Raw genomic sequence first — 11,085 nt, 5'->3', positions numbered from 1 at the left:
TCAAAACATAAGTGGAAACCCCCAAAGAGAAGGAAACACCATGAAAGATAAAAACAACAAGACTGGGGGCTTCGTCGTCATTCCTTATTACATGTATTACGTGGAAGGTGTCTCTGATCGCAAGAACTTTCGATCATAAGTTATAACATTGCCACATACATGAAACCCCGTTCCTCTCTTAGTTTATCTCAAAGACAAACGCGATCATATGAACTCCCCGGATGTCATTTACGCTATATAAAACGGAAAGAAAGTTCAGTAAGCGAGTGGAAGAACACCCGTCCGGGCGTAAGCAGAAAAGGCAGGGGCAAATATAAATCATTTTACAACCGGTCCTAAAATGATCATATCAATCATTTTAGTGCAGTGATAGCGCCATCTGGTGTTATTAAGTTTATACCGTATAAAAAACGTTTTGAAGCTATTATGTTACACAATAGAATATGTAAACATGTAATTTGATAAGTAAGTTTACAAAGAAATAGTGTCAATAACTTAAGGTTACGCAAGATTTTTTGAATTATAACCCAATTTTTAAAGGTTACCTAAATTTAAAAAATAGACATCAGTGATAGTTCAGGATACCCATTTACGCGTTTTAATATTATGGCCCCGCAGGTCAAGAAAGCAAGGCGTAACCTTAAGTTATTGTTTATTTTTAATAGCCCTGCCCTCTATCGGGGGCTAATTTGTAGTTTAAGCTTGATCGGTGTTGTTTTTGGAGGAATATTATTTCTTTGTAACCCTGCGGGGCAACATTGAACAATATTGTTTTTGGGCGCTTTTGTTTTTTTACTGATCATCTCCACATTTTCTCTATAATACTATACCAATGATGTGAAACTTGAGTTTTTAGTTTTTAGGATAGACACCAGCTCTGATTGGAAGGTTAAACTGCATGGTATAGCAGCACTATACTTCGGCGACTTAAGCATAAAAGTTTTTTCTGTTTCGTCGTTTAAGACGACTATTATAAAATATTGATTTAGGCTAATAATCATGATAGTCCAGCTTTCCAGTTAGTGACCTTCGTCTGAGGCAATTGCTTGTCAAATGTTGACAGTTGGTATTGGTAACAGGAGTCATGCTAGAAGTGTTATTACTCCCTTTTCAATCCAGCTAAAACGAAGAAAGCTGATTTCTGAAAGGAGTCAGTAGCGTAAGGTCAATCGTTAGAAAAATGAGCTCTTATAATTGAAGACCGAATTAAAAAGACTTTGCGTCTGACGTCCTGTCAACTAGACCAAGACCAACAATGCTGTACTGCGCAGGTCAGCAACCAATCACACCGCGCCTTTGCCCTGACGTCAGACGCAAACTAGTCTTTTTAATTCAGCCTTCAAGGTGTTCGAAGTCCATGGGCCCGAGGATTCAGGGGCCCCGAGCAAAATCGAAAATGAATTGGGTTAGGGCATGGTTAGGGATAGAGCCACGGGGATAGGGCTGACAAAGGAGATGTTAAAATGGCCCCGCACGCCGCTCCTTGTCCATGGGCCCCGAGGCTATTGCTACGCCCATGACTCTTACTGTAATGAAAGCATATACGCGCTAATTCCGTGTCACCTTAAAATATAAGGACATACAGGTAAGCCAGTATCACCTTATTGGGACATTCAGATATCAACTTTGAGTTATAATGTTTGCATATGTCTCAAACAAGAACAGCCACGACACATTATAAAATGCACCCCTTCATCGATCATTTATCAAGGCAGCTCATGTACTAGTAACCTTCTTACATTGCAAACCACGATTTACCCAGGGCGAGTTTCCTGCTTCTGACTCTTCACCCTTCACTTGGCGGGGTTTGTTGACATTGACAACTGCAGAAAACCCAAGCGAGAAACAACGGTCTCATTCATTGTCACATGGCAAAGATGGCTGTGACAACTAGCTACAATGCTGGCCATAAGTGTTGGGACGGTTTGATAGGGTAATGTAAATAAGCCCCCACTCCCCGATCAATGTTGAATTCGACTTTTTGGTCACACGAGCCTTGTGGCACCCAACATTGATTGGTGGGGAAGGGGAGGGTTGGGGTGTTAGGAAAGTGTTTAGGCTTGACACCAAAGAAACCTCCACTTTATCACGTTAATAATAACGGAAATAAGGTCATACTATAGTGTACGTTTTCCATAAGTGTCCCAACACATTTTGGCCATGGTTGTAGCGAGACAAAATGCTTTCAGTCATTGTCTAAAGGTAGAATAGTTTATTCATGAACTACTTTTTGTGTTTGATATCTTCCATTTACTTTCTACGTGAGCTAAGCTGTTTGTTTAGAGCCTATTTTCTGTGATATATCACGTTCGTTAAATTCTTTCGTCAAAATGAAAGAGTACTGGTATTTTAAAGACAGTGGCATCAAATTCAGCTTCCATGCATTGTTAAAAAAAAGCGGTAAGCTATAAGTTCAATGTAAATGACTAGTGACAATACGGTCTTTTTGTGATGCCAGAACTATGTCTTCCATAAGGATGCAAGGATACCAATTTTCTACCCTAGCACAGGTGTCAATGGGAATTAAATTCCGATGCTTTTTAAATGGTTAATATTTTCCCAATGGACTACTTTTTAGCGTCACAGTACTTTCTACGTGAGATGATAAACAATAACGAAATATGATTTCGTGACTGCAAAAATATGTCCTAAAAATAATTTTGTCTTGAATAATATGGTACAACTTCAGCACGACAAGGGACATACTAAGAGGTTTTTTACTGCTACTAAACTAACCATAACCCTAGCCCCAGTTAACTTGTCAAGTAGACTGTGCGCACATAAATCTATGACTTGAGTACATTTAATTGTATGTGATGTGCACACCGATTAGCATGTCCCTTCTAGAGTTTCGTACCAGAATGCCATCGAGTCAAGACCTTACAGACTAAGCAAACGGCATCAGGAAAATATCCTAAAAATTGGTCTCAAATTTTGATTGTTCGTCTCACGTAGATAGCACATCATCTATTTATTATGCTTAAAAGTGCTGATTGGCAAATAGGGATATAGGATGTATTTCAAATCACACATGTATCTATGATTAGCTGGTACCACGTGCTTGATTACGTAACAGTTGACTATAAACTATTGCGATTTGGTAGTTCACATCATCTTGCGAATGGGAGTCAGCAAGTTGGCAAAGATTGCATTGATCATTTCATAGCGAGTGTGTAGAATAATTCAAATATCACAGATACACTTTTGTAGGTCCGTTGGTTCTTGAGTTATGTTGTAAAGAGGGCTGAAACAACAACACTTTTGTAAAACATACATAACTCATTCACAACAATGAATCAAGCAAGTTTTCAAAGCATATGATTTGTAGAATGACTTTTTTTCAGTAATATATTGATTTAATAATGAAAATCGATTGTGTGGCTGCTTCGACCAACAATACCTAGTCTACCCTTAAAAACGGAGGATTCGGGAAATATCTAAAACCATGACTATAAAATAAAATTGTTATTCTCATATTGTCATACATATTTTATTACATAGCATTGCATAAATAAATTTCATCTGAATTATGACCATTTACCGCTTGAATAATGCATATATCTTTGAAATTCATTCAAATTATTACATGTAAACACACTTTGCAAAATGTATTGCCACAGGTACACAAACATACTCTTTCCATATCACAACAAGTTGTTGTCTGACGATTTAGGTTGTTAATACAAACTAACTGTCAATCTGACTCAATTTCATACTGAATTAGACCACACTGTGGAATTAGACTATATGACTCACTCCGTTGTACATGTATCAACAGCAGATGGCTTTCATAGTATGGCCTATTCATTGCAAATTAGTCATGATATCTTTAAAAAACGTATTTTGAAGTTTAAAATAACATAAGATCAAATATTATTCTTATAGATATAATCATGATGACGTTCATGCCGACGTTTTGAAGGTAATGCTACAAAAATATCTTCTGGCCTGTTTTGGGAGGGGGCAGCATTGTTCCTCTATGTGTATTCGCATTCATGCATAGTAGGAGGAAAGAGAGAGGAAGTGAAGGAACAACGACATACCAGCTGAGTAACAGATAGACTATTTGCATATTCAATTAAAGTAATATTATGAAAAGAAAACAAATTCTCCTAAATGTTTTGTACAAGACCAACCCAACTTTATGACACTTAAATCACTATCACGAAATCGCCTGAGGACTGACAAAAATTCTTGTTTTCTCAGGGAAATATACAGAAAAATACTTCATTACTGATTAAGAGTATGTATATACTTCTTTATTGCAAAGAATTCCGAAATGCCAAATTTTTTCTTGAAGTAGGTTCTTGATTTCCGCATTTTTCCAGACCATGTGTAAAGTAAAGGAGTAAAGGAGTCGAACCTGCATTTTACAGGACGGAGTGCCACCTCTCTTTCTTTAGCGATTAGGCCAGACTCCACCGTGAAATGTTGCTATGGGGGATCACCACACCAGCGAGTCTGTTACCTTCCCAGCATTTAAGAATGCCTGTACCCATTTATACACCTAGGATGAGAAGACTAATCGAGATAAAGTGCCTTACCCAAGGGAACAGCACGGTGGCGTCACCGGGGCTCGAACCCTCAACCTTCCGATTATGAGTCGGAGCCCGTTCCACTTGGCCACCGTGCTCTCGCCATGTGCCACTCTTACTTTACCATGTTTATAAGTTAACATTAAATCATATTCAGATTCTGCAATGAATATAAATATTTTTAATGATTTACATAACTAATTAAAGAGATTTGGCGGTTTTCTATATTATCGTTTGTGAAATTAAACATTTTGAATCATCTCTAGTAGCCTATTTGACCTTGAGAAATGATGGTTATTCCTAATGTAGTATAATATTGAAATATAGAAAATCGTCTTTAATCTGCTGTTTGATACATTCCCGGGGATACGTTAGAGCATCTCGGTAGTAAGATTTTTACCCTCCACTCGACAAATAGCATTGAAACTATTTCATGTTGCCTGAAACTGTAACAGTAGTGTATGGGTGGTTTAAGTAGTTTGAGAAGATTGTTGTTTCCTGCGGGAATATGCGTCGTATGAGGAATAGGAACTAGGAGAACGACATAATTGCCACCTGCAAGATTTAGACATGTACGAATGCAAGATTTAGCTACAATCTACAAAATGGAATTATGGATTGAAATGATTTTTACCTAACGTTTCTTTGAATAAATCAATAAATTGACCATGGATTTTCAAAATTGAAAAAGCTGGTTACGGATCAACATGTTGTACGTATACATTGGTGAAGTGATGTAATAATTGGATTAACTACTCTGCACTGGCACTTCCACGCGGTACCTCTGCATTGAACCATATCAGGCTAATAATCATGATAATCCAGCTTTCCAGAAAGTGACCTTCGCCTGAGGCATAGTCAAATGTTGACAGCTGGTAACAGGGGTCGTGCTAGAAGTTGAAATGAGTTATTGTTCCCTTTTCAATCCAGCTAAAACGAAGATGGCTGATTTCTTTAAGTTAGCGTAAGGTCCGGCGTTAGGGAAAATGAGATCTTACCCGGGGCGTAGCAACAGGGTCGACAGGATGGAAGAAGTCCATGATCCCGAGGATTCACAGGCCCCGAGGAGTGAAAGCGAAAATGAAATGGGTTAGGGTTAGGGACGAGAGGATGGGGCTGACAAAGGAGATGTTGAAATGGCCCCGCACGGCTCCTTGTCCATGGACCCCGAGGCTCTTGCTACGCCCCTGAGTCTTACTACAATGAAAGCATACGCGCTAGTTCCGTGTCACCTTAAAATATAAGGACAGGTAAGCTAGCCAGTATCACCTTAATGGGACATTCAGATATCAAATTTGAGTTTTACAATATTTGCATATGTCTCAAACAAGAACAGCCACGACACATTATAAAATGCACCCCTTCATCGATCATTTATCAAGGCAGCTCATGTACTAGTAACCTTCTTACATTGCAAACCACGATTTACCCAGGGCGAGTTTCCCTGCTTCTGACTCTTCACCCTTCACTTGGCGGGGTTTGTTGACATTGACAACTGCAGAAAACCCAAGCGAGAAACAACGGTCTCATTCATTGTCACATACAAAGATGGCTGTGACAACTAGCTAGCGAGACAAAATGCTTTCAGTCATTGTCTAAAGGTAGAATAGTTTATTCATGAACTACTTTTTGTGTTTGATATCTTCCATTTACTTTCTACGTGAGCTAAGTTGCTTGTTTAGAGCCTATTTTCTGTGATATATCACGTTCGTTAAATTCTTTCGTCAAAATGAAAGAGTACTGGTATTTTAAAGACAGTGGCATCAAATTCAGTTTCCATGTATTGTTAAAAAGCAGTTCGTAAGCTATAAATTCAATGTAAATGACTAGTGACAATACGGTCTTTTTGTGATGCCAGAACTATGTCTCCAGTAAGGATGCAAGAATGCCAATTCTCTACCCTAGCACAGGTGTCAATGGGAATTAAATTCCGAGATTTTTTAAATGGTTTATATTTTCCCAAGACTACTTTTTAGCGTCACAGTATTTGTACTTTCTACGTGAGATGATAAACAATAACGAAATATGATTTCGTGACTGTAAAAATATGTCCTAAAAATAATTCTGTCTTGAATAATATGGTACAACTACAGCACGACAAGGGACATACTAAGAGCTTTTTTTACTGCTACTAAACTAACCATAACCCGAGCCCCAGTTAACTTGACAAGTTGAATGTGCGCACATAAATCTATGAGTACATTTAATTGTATGTGATGTGCACACAGATTAGCATGTCCCTTCCAGAGCTTCGTACCAGAATGTCATCGAGTCAAGACCTTACAGATTAAGCAAACGGCGTCAGGAAAATATCCTAAAAATTGGTCTCAACTTTTGATTGTTCGTCTCACGTAGATAGCACATCATCTATTTATGCGCTCAAAAGTGCTGATTGGCAAATAGGGATATAGGATGTAATGAAACTTGACCTTTAACCCCCATTATAGATTATTTTCACGAAATTCTTTATAAAGACTGTACCTTTGTATTCAAATCACACATGTATCTATTATCAGCTGGTACCACGTACTTGATTACGTAACAGTTGACTAGAAACCCTACAACATTAAGGTTAACAACTATTTTAAACTATTGGTATTTGGCAGTTCACAGCATCTTGCGAATGGTAGTGAGCTTTGGCTTCATAGCGCCGAGTGTGTAGAAGAATTCAAATATCACAGATATACTTTTGTAGGTCTTGTGGTTCTTGAGTTATGTTGTAAAGAGGGCTGAAACAAACAACACTTTTGTAAAACGTACATAACTCATTCACAACAATGAATCATGGAAGTTTTCACTGAGCATATGATTTGTAGAATGAACTTTTGAAAAACATCAAGGTGTTATTTTTCAGTAATATAATGATTTAGATAATGAAAATCGATTTTGTGGCTGCTTCGACCAACAATACCTTGTGTACCCTTAAAAACGGAGGATTCATCAGGAAATATCTAAAACCATGACTTAAATAAAATCGATATTCTCATATTGTCATACATTGTAGAATTGCATAAATAAATTTCATCTGAATTATGACTATTTACCGCTTGAATGATGCATAAATCTTTGAAATTCATTCAAATTATTACATGTAAACACACTTTGCAAAATGTATTGCCATAGGTAATACAAACAATACTCTTTCCATATCACAACAAGTTGTTGTCTGACGATTTAGGTTGTTAATACAAACTAACTGTCAATCTGACTCAATTTCATACTGAATTAGACCACACTGTGGAATTAGACTATATGACTCACTCCATTGTACATGTATCAACAGCAGATGGCTTTCATAGTATGGCCTATTCATTGCAAATTAGTCATGATATCTTTAAAAAACGTATTTTGAAGTTTAAAATAACATAAGATCAAATATTATTCTTATAGATATAATCATGATGACGTTCATGCCGACGTTTTGAAGGTAATGCTACAAAAATATCTTCTGGCCTGTTTAGGGAGGGGGCAGCATTGTTCCTCTATGTGTATTCGCATTCATGCATAGTAGTGGGAAACAGAGAGGAAGTGAAGGAACAACGACATACCAGCTGAGTAACAGATAGACTATTTGCATATTCAATTAAAGTAATATTATGAAAATAAAACAAATTTGTGCAAGACCAACCCAACTTTATACACTTAAATCACTATCAGGAAATCGCCTCAGGACTGACAAAAATTCTTATTTTCTCAGGGAAATATACAGAAAAATACCCCAGTAACTGATTAAGATAGCAACTATATTTCCAATGTACTTCTTTATTGCAAAAAAAATAAGTGACACTCAAATTCCGAAATGCCAAATTTTTCCTTGAAGTAGGTTCTTGATTTCCGCATTTTTCCAGAACTGTGGGTCGCCATGTGTAAAGTAAAGGACGGAGTGCCACCTCTCTTTCATTAGCGATTAGGCCAGAGTTCATCATTGAATAATTCTATGGGGATCGCCACACCTCCTCCACAGGGAGTCTGTTACCTTCCCAGCATTTAAGAATGCCGGTACCCATTTATACACCTGGTTGGAGAAGAGTAATCGAGATAAAGTGCCTTACTCAAGTACCTTACACAGTGGCGTCGCCGGGGGTCGAACCCGCAACATTTCAATTATGAGTCGGAGTCCGTTCCGCTTTGCCACCGTGCTCTCGCCATGTGCCACTCTTACTTTACCATGTTTATAACTTTACATTATACATGTTATATCAGATTCCGGTTCTTAATGAATAATGAAGATCTTTGAGGATGTACATAACTAATTAAAGAGATTTGGCGATCTACTATAATATCGTTTGTGAAATTAAACATTTTGAATCATCTTTGGTAGCTTTTGACCTTGAGAAGTGATGGTTATTCCTAATGTAATATATTAACCAGAATATTGAAATAGAGAAAATCGTCTTTAATCTGCTGTTTGATATCGTACCCGGGGATACGTTAGAGCATCTTGGTAGTAAGATTTACCCTCCACTCGACAAATAGCATTGAAACTATTTCATGTTGCCTGAAACTGTAACAGTAGTGTATGGGTGGTTAAAGTAGTTTGAGAAGATTGTTGTTTCCTGCGGGAATATGCGTGGTATGAGGAATAGGAACTAGGAGAACGACATAATTGCCACCTGCACAGTTTAGACATGTACAAATGCAAGATTTACAGTCTACAAAATGGATGGAAATGATTTTTACCTGACGTTTCTTTGAATAAATCAATAAATTGGCGATGGATTTTCAAAATTGAAAAGGCTGGTGACGGATCAACATGTTGTACGTATAAACTGGTGAGGTGATGTAATAATCGGATTAACTACACTGCACTGGCACTTCCACGCGGTACCTCTGCATTGAACCATATCATGCTAATCACTCGCACCTGTAAGATTAGTATCTGTGAAAAGACCGGTATTGTATTCAATCTATGATTGCAGACATACACAGGTGATAAGTGCAACCTGCTTTTAGTGCAGCACGATGTATTCAAAAATTGTTTTTCACCTATTGTTTATGGTAGTCAATTCGATTATTACATCACTTCGCCAGCGTATTCGGTGTTAAAATCAGTGCACATTTGTTGTTGCTATCATAAGTTACAAATAATTTAAATTTGACTATGTTTATTGAAACGTTTGAGAAGATTTTATAGTTTGGGAAGATTGTTGTTTCCTGCGGGAATATGCGTGGTATGAGGAATAGGAACTAGGAGAACGACATAATTGCCACCTGCACAGTTTAGACATGTACAAATGTAAGATTTACAGTCTACAAAATGGAATTATGGATGGAAATGATTTTTACCTGACGTTTCTTTGGATTTTCAAAATTGAAAACGCCAGTTACTGATCAACAGATTGTACGTATTCGGTGTTAAAATCGTGCACATTCGTTGATGCTATCATAAGTTTAAAACAATTTAAATTTGACTATGTTTATCTGTTTATTGAAAAGTTTGAGGAGATCAGGGGATGTGTTATAGTTTGGGAAGATTGTTGTTTCCTGTGGGAATATGCGTGGTAAGCATGGCAAGAATAGGAACTACAGGAGAACGACATAATTACCACCTGGACAGTTGCATGTACAAATGCAAGATTTACAGTCTACAAAACTATGGAAATAATTTTTTTATCATAGTATGTTTGAATAAATCATTAAATGGATTATTAAAGTTGAAAAGGGTAGCTGCATGTCGACAAGTTATACACATTCGGTGTTAAAAATCGTGCACAATTCATTGATGCACAAGTTTTAACAATTGAACGAAATTTGATGATGTTTAAAAGTTGCAGCAGTGTTTTATACAATATGTAGCAGACAAATCATAGAAAGTGATTGTACACTTTGTTTTGGCTTGTAAAAATTGTCTATCGAATGAATATACTGTGAAAAACTTGGTTACACCTATGGTTACACAAGACGGCAATCCTTCACAATAAGCCCAATCGCCATTCTAACTTCCGGTTTTTTTAGAGCAGTTTTGGGACACTTTGACCTCTGACATATCGGGAAAATTGACATAATTATTATTAATTTTCTTATTATTGTCGTAATGTTGATCATTAAAAATACTAAAATAATTAGTTTATAAAATACTAATATTTTTTATATTTGTTTTAATTATTGTAAAACATTTTAGATTATATTTTGTACGTACAAAAACCCAATATTTCTGAAGGTCAAATGACAAAGTGTCCCAAAACTGCAAAAACTGTCCTTCAATGCATTGCAAACTTCCAATGCCGATTTGGTTTATTGGATCTTCCATTTGAAATCTATACACTCCATGGACGACATGACCTTAATCTCATACACAGTGGGGTTGAATGGAGTCATTCATTCAGGTAGCCCCATTTGAAATCTACTCCCCTAAAGAAAAGTAAGGTTGTGTCTTCCATTAGCCTTTTCGAGATATGGCGGACTCATTTTGTGTATGCCACATTTCTAAAAGGCTAATAGGCAATGGATTTTAACTGGAATATCCCAATCAAGTAGCAAGTAGCAAGATGAAGATGATCAACTGAGGAATTTGATATGAGTGGACAGCGACTAACCACCAAAAGGCAAG

General features: G+C 37.1%; 1 protein-coding gene across 1 annotated transcript in view; it reads right to left on the bottom strand.

Annotated features, from left to right (window-relative positions):
• Positions 1-4,453: 4,453 nt before the first annotated feature.
• Positions 4,454-11,085, bottom strand: part of LOC140150774 (uncharacterized) — a 171,601-nt gene continuing 164,969 nt past the window's right edge. The window contains exon 2 of the mRNA XM_072172877.1: positions 4,454-4,489. The gene's annotated coding sequence lies outside the window, so the exon portion shown is untranslated. The remainder of the gene's footprint in view (positions 4,490-11,085) is intronic.

The sequence above is a fragment of the Amphiura filiformis genome, chromosome 4, assembly GCF_039555335.1.
Source record: "Amphiura filiformis chromosome 4, Afil_fr2py, whole genome shotgun sequence".
NCBI lineage: Eukaryota > Metazoa > Echinodermata > Ophiuroidea > Amphilepidida > Amphiuridae > Amphiura > Amphiura filiformis.
The sequence above is the reverse complement of the archived record's forward strand: the minus strand, read 5'-3'. Positions and strand labels throughout refer to the sequence as shown.